Source organism: Etheostoma spectabile, unplaced genomic scaffold, assembly GCF_008692095.1.
Source record: "Etheostoma spectabile isolate EspeVRDwgs_2016 unplaced genomic scaffold, UIUC_Espe_1.0 scaffold302, whole genome shotgun sequence".
Classification (NCBI taxonomy): domain Eukaryota; kingdom Metazoa; phylum Chordata; class Actinopteri; order Perciformes; family Percidae; genus Etheostoma; species Etheostoma spectabile.
The window spans coordinates 272,113-279,612 of NW_022605581.1; the positions used below are offsets into that span (position 1 = coordinate 272,113).

At 47.1% G+C, this 7,500-nt stretch overlaps 1 protein-coding gene and 1 long non-coding RNA gene across 2 annotated transcripts in view; one reads left to right on the forward strand and one right to left on the reverse strand.

Moving 5' to 3' along the window:
* The window catches only part of mllt3 (MLLT3 super elongation complex subunit), a gene marked incomplete in the record, with an annotated part of 125,590 nt that overhangs the window by 935 nt on the left and 117,155 nt on the right, over positions 1–7,500 (reverse strand).
* Positions 3,460–7,500, forward strand: part of LOC116686056 (uncharacterized) — a 4,464-nt gene continuing 423 nt past the window's right edge. The window contains exons 1-3 of the long non-coding RNA XR_004331135.1: positions 3,460–3,559; positions 6,392–6,451; positions 7,177–7,246. This is a non-coding gene — a long non-coding RNA (uncharacterized LOC116686056). The remainder of the gene's footprint in view (positions 3,560–6,391; positions 6,452–7,176; positions 7,247–7,500) is intronic.

A 7,500-nucleotide genomic window follows, 5' to 3' on the forward strand; every position in this document is an offset into this window, starting at 1 on the left:
CCCCCCCCCCCCCCCCCCCCCCACCCCCCCCCCCCATCACTACTTTAATCACTACTTGCATGGGCAAGCCCTGCTTACAGCCAGATCTACTGCACGCATTACACTCCTGGTCTTCTCTGAGGTCCTCAGACGAGACCTTCAACTGTCCCCAGAACCGTTTAAAACCAGAGGTGATGGAGCCTTTCTGTGACGGCTCCAAGGCTTCTGGACCTCTCTTCCCATGACCTTGAGAGCCTTGGGATTCTGTGGAATCTTTAAAAAAACACCTCAAGACACGTCTTTTTAGACGAGCTTTTAACTAGAAATATGGCCCAGTATTTTATTTTGTTGCTGTTTATTTTGTTTTACTGTAAAGCATTGTCTGGTGAAAGGGCGTTTTATAAATCAGTTGTACTTACTCTAAAAATGAGAAAAGAGCTGTAAACTGAGTGATTGGGGAATGCTCTGATTAATAAATATAAACAATGCTTGCGTTAATTACCGTCAGTTAGTTTAGCAGCTAGAACTAGTCTTGTCCATGTGCTCCCGGGGCGTGTGGATTTTGATGAGCGTTTGTGACTTTGTCTCTGGACCCTGATCCACCTCCCGATTAACACACGAAGCTCCAACTATAATACATGAAATGTGACAAACTCACACAGTTATGTAGAAAAACCACTCCCCATCTAGAACATGTTATTTCATTTTTTTGTTGTTACTGGCAACCCCCAGAAATTATCTTGCGACCCCTTGGGGGGTCCCGACCCCAGGTTGAGAACCACTGCTCTAGAACAACACACAAACACACACACACACACACACACACAACAGGGTTATTTAGATTCTCCCACACACACGTTATGCTGCTCGGCAAATACTCACTCGCGCAAACTACTCAAACAGCGCCAAAATACTCACTACAGCGCCAAATACTCGACTACAGCGCCAAATACTCACTACAGCGCCAAAATACAACTACAGCGCCCAACTACCACTACAGCGCCAAATACTCATACAGAAGCCAAAATCACTACAGCGCCAAATACTCACTACGCGCCAAAACTACCAATACAGCGCCAAATACTCATACTCATACAGCGCCAAATAGGCACACTACAGCGCCAAATACTCACTACTCACTACAGCGCCAAATACTCACTACAGCGCCAAATACTCACTACAGCGCCAAATACACACTACAGCGCCAAATACACACTACAGCGCCAAATACACACTACAGCGCCAAATACTCACTACAGCGCCAAATACTCACTACAGCGCCAAATACTCACTACAGCGCCAAATACACACTACAGCGCCAAATACACACTACAGCGCCAAATACTCACTACAGCGCCAAATACTCACTACAGCGCCAAATACTCACTACAGCGCCAAATACACACTACAGCGCCAAATATCACTACTCACTACAGCGCAAACACACTACAGCGCCAAAATAAGCAAACTACTACAGCGCCAAATACTCACTACAGCGCCAAATACTCACTACAGCGCCAAACTCAACTACAGCGCCAAATACACACTACAGCGCCAAATACATCACCACTACAGCGCCAAATACTCACTACAGCGCCAAATACTCACTACAGCGCCAAATACTCACTACAGGCAGACACATATCTCCACAAATACACAATACCGCGCCAAATACACACTACGTGCCAAATACACACTTACAAGCGCCAAATACACACTACAGCGCAAAATACTCACTACAGCGCCAAATACTCACTACAGCGCCAAAAATACTACTACAGCGCCAATACTCACTACCCCCATACCACTAATCACTACAGAGCCACAAATAACACACACGCCATAAATACACACACAGACCGCCCAACTACTCTACAGCGCCAAAGTACTCCACTACAGCGCAAATACTCATACAGGCAAATATACACACTACAGCGCCAAATACCCACACTACAGCGCCAAATACACACTACAGCGCACCAATACACACTACAGCGCCAAAGACACCTACAGGCCAACTACACACTACAGCGCCAAATACACAATACAGCGCCAAATACATCAAGACTACTCACTACAGCGCCAATACTCACTACAGCGCAACCACTACAGCGCCAAAACACACTACAGCGCCAAAATACTCACTACCAGCGCCAAATAGACACACAGCGCCAATGTAGAAATTAAATGAAAATAGCCCCTGCCAAATTTTAATGAAACTCATATATGTGTGAGCCAAATGACTGACAGGGTAGGAGAGGCAGAGAGACGGATTGACACTGTTGGTTCGGTGTCTTTGTGGGATATTTGACAACAAGAAACTGCTGGTGGACCAGACCGAGCAGATCGGCCCCCCAAGCTCCACTGGGACCGTCCCCCCGCCTCACAGCATGACCGCTATTAAGCATGTTCGACATGTTTGTACTTTGAAATCTAACGTGTTCTTTGTGTTCTCCCCCCCATCTACACACCCACACACACACACACACCACACACACGTAACACACACACACACACCACAACACACACACACACACCCCCAGGCTGGGCCCACTGCAGTCGGTCATGCAGGATCTGCACTCAGACGACAACGTATAAGATTCAGACAACGACAACGACCGTGACATGGACTCTGACAGCGGCGGCCAGCGCACCCACATCTTACACACCACCAACGCAGTTAGTGAACACACACACACACACACACACACACCACACAACCGTAACCATCAACATAGGCTTTTGGTTGTACCCTCAGCTCTGTTAAAGTCAATCAACCCAGGGTTTCTCATCAGCGACGCGATGTTCACATAGAAGGGCGGGTCGTATTTTACATAAGAAGAGGAAACTATAATATTACATATATATGAGGAACACAGAACACGTGTTTACCGGCACAAAACCACAATACAGTCGCTGCTAAAACAGGAAGGAAAGCTGTACGTCTGGAAATGTGTAAATCACACGCCTATCAATGTCACTTCCTGTCAGTCAGACATGAGATCTGACCATAATTACGCTTGTGGTTCAATAAAAAGTCGTTGCATTAGCATATAATTCGGTTTGCAACCCTGGCAGTGGGAAGCCACCTGAGGGCAAATAAAAACCGAATTCAAATGGGCGAGTTGGCACACACGGCTTAAGAAGAAGCCGCACAAATATACGTAATCCCATAGGCTAAAACTCACTCAGCCAACATATATTTTATTTTATTCATTTAAATCACCAAAACCCACCAGACTCATTTAAATAATCGTAATTAACATCCTCCATCGGGAATGTTAACGGGTCGTCGGTCTACTAATGTTTTAAGTTTTATGAAACCTCTCCTCTCTCTCCCTCTCTCTCTCCCTCTCTCTGTCTCTTCGCGCTCTCCTCTCGCTCTCTCTCTCTCGTCTCTCTTCTCGCTCTCTCTGCTCCCTCTCCAGCCCGACGTGCATCGATTATTGGTTGTCTGTATCTCGTCCTGTGACAACTCCCCAGGGTCAGTTTGAGTGACGGCAGCGAGAGCGACAGCTCCTCACCCTCACCCCCATGCCGCAATGAAGCCCCCCCCTTACTAAAGACTACTAACAACCAGGTAAGATGATGTAACAGGAAACCCCAATTCCAATGACGTTGGGGGCGTTGTGTGTAAAACGTGAATAAAAAACCAGAATACAATGATTGCAAATCTCTTATATTCAATTGAATAATTAAAAGACATATATATTTAAGTTCAATGTCTCATTTGAATTGATGCTGCAAAAACAGTTCCAAAAAGCTGCGCAGGGCAACGACAGACCGGGGAAAGTAGAGGAATGCTCCAAAATCACCTGTTTGGAGCATTCCCAGGTGGAACGGGTTAATGACCGGGTATAAAAGGAGCACCCCCCCCCCAACAACACACCAAACACACACACCACAAGGGCAGACGTTCACAAGAAGGGATGGGAGATGTTCACGCTTTAACAACTGTCTGAGCAAATAGTCCAACAGTTGAGAACAGCGTTCCTCAACGTACAATTGCAAGGATAATTGGGGGATTCATCATCTACAGTCCATAATATCATGGAAGATCCAGAGAAATTGGAGAAATCTCTACATGTACGCAGCGAGGCCCAAAACCCAACACCGGGTGACCATGATTCCATCCCTCAGACGGCACTGCGTTAAAACAACATCGTATGGAGAGGATATACCACGTAGGCTCAGGGACCCTTTGGAGAACATTGTCAGCTAACACAGTTCATCGCTACACTGAAGTGCAAGTTAAAACTCTAACATGAAAAGTTAAAGCATAAATCAACAACACCAGAAACACAGCACGGCGTGCTGTGGTCTGATGGAAAACATGGGCGTCATGTCTTCTGACCAAAAGAGGAAAAGGACCCTCCAGATTTTACAGCCCAAAGGTCAAAAGCCAGCATCTGGGGTGGGGGTGGAGAGGGGGTGTTTCACATCTGTGAAGGCACCATTAATGCTGACAGGTACATACAGGTTTTGGAGCATCATAGCTGTCATCCAAGCAGCGTCTTTTTCGGGAAGTCCCCGCTGATTCAGCAAGACAATGCCAAGCCCCGTTCCACACGTGTTCACTATTAATGACATTATCTTAATGCGGTGGAACTAGTTCAGCATGTAAACGATGCACCTAATACAAACGTGAGCAAGGGCGTTCAACAACCGTCATTATGTAAAATCAACAGCCACGTGCCATTTAGATGCCAGCGGAAGAAAACACAAACAACGAAAAGCACAGTAAATTTGAATAGGACGCACGATTCGGGAAAAATGCCATCATCCATCTTCGCCCTTATCCGGTATCGGGTCGCGGGGGGCAGCAGCTCCAGTAGGGGACCCCAAACTTCCCTTCCCCGAGCCACATCAACCAGCTCGACTGGGGGATCCCGAGGCGTTCCCAGGCCAGGTTGGGATATAATCTCTCCACCTAGTCCTGGGTCTTCCCCGGGCCTCCTCCAGTGAGACGTGCCTGGAACACTCCTAGGGGGGCCCCCAGGAGGCACCTTACCAGATGCCCCCGAACCACCTCAACTGGCTCTTAGACGCGAGAGAGACAGCGGCTCTACTCCGAGCTCTCTCGATGATGAGCTTCCACCCTATCTCTAAGGGAGAGCCCAGCCACCCTCCTGAGGAAACCCATTTCGGCCGCTTGTACCTGGATCTCGTTCTTTTGGGTCCTGACCCAGCCTTCATGACCATAGGTGAGGGTAGGCAACCAAAATTGCCCGGTAGATCGAGAGCTTGCCTTGTGGCTCAGCTCCTTTGTCACAACGTGCGATAAACCGAATGTAATACCGCACCGGAAGGAGTTTAAGTACCTTGGGAAAAATATGAATCCATATTATTTAGCGTAGAATTGATATCACATTCTCTGCGCAGTCTTTTCTCACAAAGTGTAATATTTAGTGCACACGGTGAACCCATGAGAAACAAAACAAATTGGCAGCACCAAAACTCCCAGAAGAACGTAGCGTTTGTGTTGTGCGGGCTCTTAAATGGAAGTTATTAAAAATGAAATTCATTAATCGTGCAGGCCTCCTACTTGAACCATAGTCCAACCCAACAACAGGCTTTAATGAACCGACAGCATAGTTGTACGACTTACAGTTATCGAGTGTGTGTGTGTGTGTGTGTGTGTGTGTGTGTGTGTGTGTGTGTGTGTGTGGTGTGTGTGGGTGTGTGTGTGTTGTGTGTGTGTGTGGTTGTGTGGTGGTGTGTGTGTGTGTGGGTGTGTGTGTGGGTGGGTGGTGTGTGGTGTGTGTGTGGGGGTGTGTGTGTGTGGTGTGTTGGTGTTGTGTGTGTGTGTGTGTGGTTGTTGTGTGTGGTTGTTTGTGTGGTGTGTGTGTGTGGTGTGTGTGTGTGTGTGTTGTGTGTGTGTTACCTTTAATTTGGGATTTGGTATGACGTTTAGACCAAAAATAATAAGAGGATGTTACTGGGGGGGCAGTAGCTCTTGTGTAGGGATGTTGGGTCGGGAAACCGGAAGGTCGCCGGTTCAAGTCCCCGTTCAGACCAGAGTATGGTGGGGGACCGGCGCTGGAGAGGTGCCAAGGTGCTCCTGAGCAAGGCACCGAACTCCCAACCGCCCTTCCCCCACTCTGACATCTCTCCATTAGTGCATGTATAGGTACTGAGCATGTGTGTGTAATAACAACAGAGTGTAAATTGTAATTTCCCCTTGTGTGATTAATAAAGTACACATTATGTTAGGTGATGTAACACAGTGGCACGTCAAAGGATTTGAAAATATTCTGGTTTTATTTACGTCCCAACTTCATTAGATTTGGGGTTTGCACAGTATTTAGTTATTGTAATCGAATGTACCCCAGGAGAACCCAGGTGCTAATGCATGTAGCTCCATGTCCCCCAGAGGGACTTTGACCCCATGTCTCTCTCTGTCCTCTGGCAGATCCTGGAGGTGAAGAGTCCCAGCAAGCAGGACAAGAACAGGAACTTAGATTGTGACAAGGTACACATAGCTGTTTGTTTCTTCAGTGTAAATCAGCCCATATGAAGAAAGATTAGGTAACATATGGGGTAACATATGGGGTTCTGGCACCGGATTTATTTACTGGCCTTGCAACATGGGGTCATCCATCCTGACCTCAGAGGGTAGAACTGGCTCTGGTGCTGCTTGGCTTTGACACAATGGAAAAACCATGGCTTTCTAAAGTTATAGTAGTAAAAGTACTTTAAATCTCATGTGGAGTTCCCAAAGTACCGAAGGGTTTGAATCGGGATTGAACAGTTTCACCCCTGGCAGATTATCGCGCCGTTTTTGGCAGTTTGCCGATATACTGTATCATGTTTTATTTGCCTAATAACTGATAAGTTAACGAATTAAAAAGGGGTTACTCTTACTCCTCGGTTACAGCCCCTGTGTCTGTCCCTCTGCCCCCCCCTCCCCACTCCCCCCCAAACACTATCTGACTCTGTTACTGGGGATTATGAAACTGAACTTGTTCACTGTAAATGCATGTGTGTGTGTGGGGGGTGTGTGTGTGTGTGTGTGTGTGTGTTGTGGGTGTGTGTGTGTGTGTGTTGTGTGTGTGTGGTGTGTGTGTGTGTGTGTGTGGTGTGTGTGGTGTGTGGTGTGGTGTGTGGTTGTGTGTGTGTGTGTGGTGGTGTGTGTGTGTGTGTGTGTGTGTGTGTGTGTGTGTGTGGTGTCTAACAACATGTTGCTCTGTTTTCTAGGCGTACTGGACGAGCTGGTGGAACGCACAAAAGACTGATGACGCTCAGAGAAGGTCATATCCTGCAACAGGTGTGTGTGTGTTACGCAAGTCGTGGCTAATGTAGCTTTTAGCAGTGATGAAGTTCTTCTTTTAACTCCAACACCTCCAGACCTTTATCTGTTTTTAAACCCACTGAAAGCTTTACACTGCTTTTATTCAAATATGCAGCATGATCCTCAAACCTGGAACACACAGATGTGTAAAATCGGTGGCGTTCTCCTTCACGTCTGGCTGTATTAACATGTTTTTAGAGTGGAGTTTCCTTAAGTATGTCACCTACAGT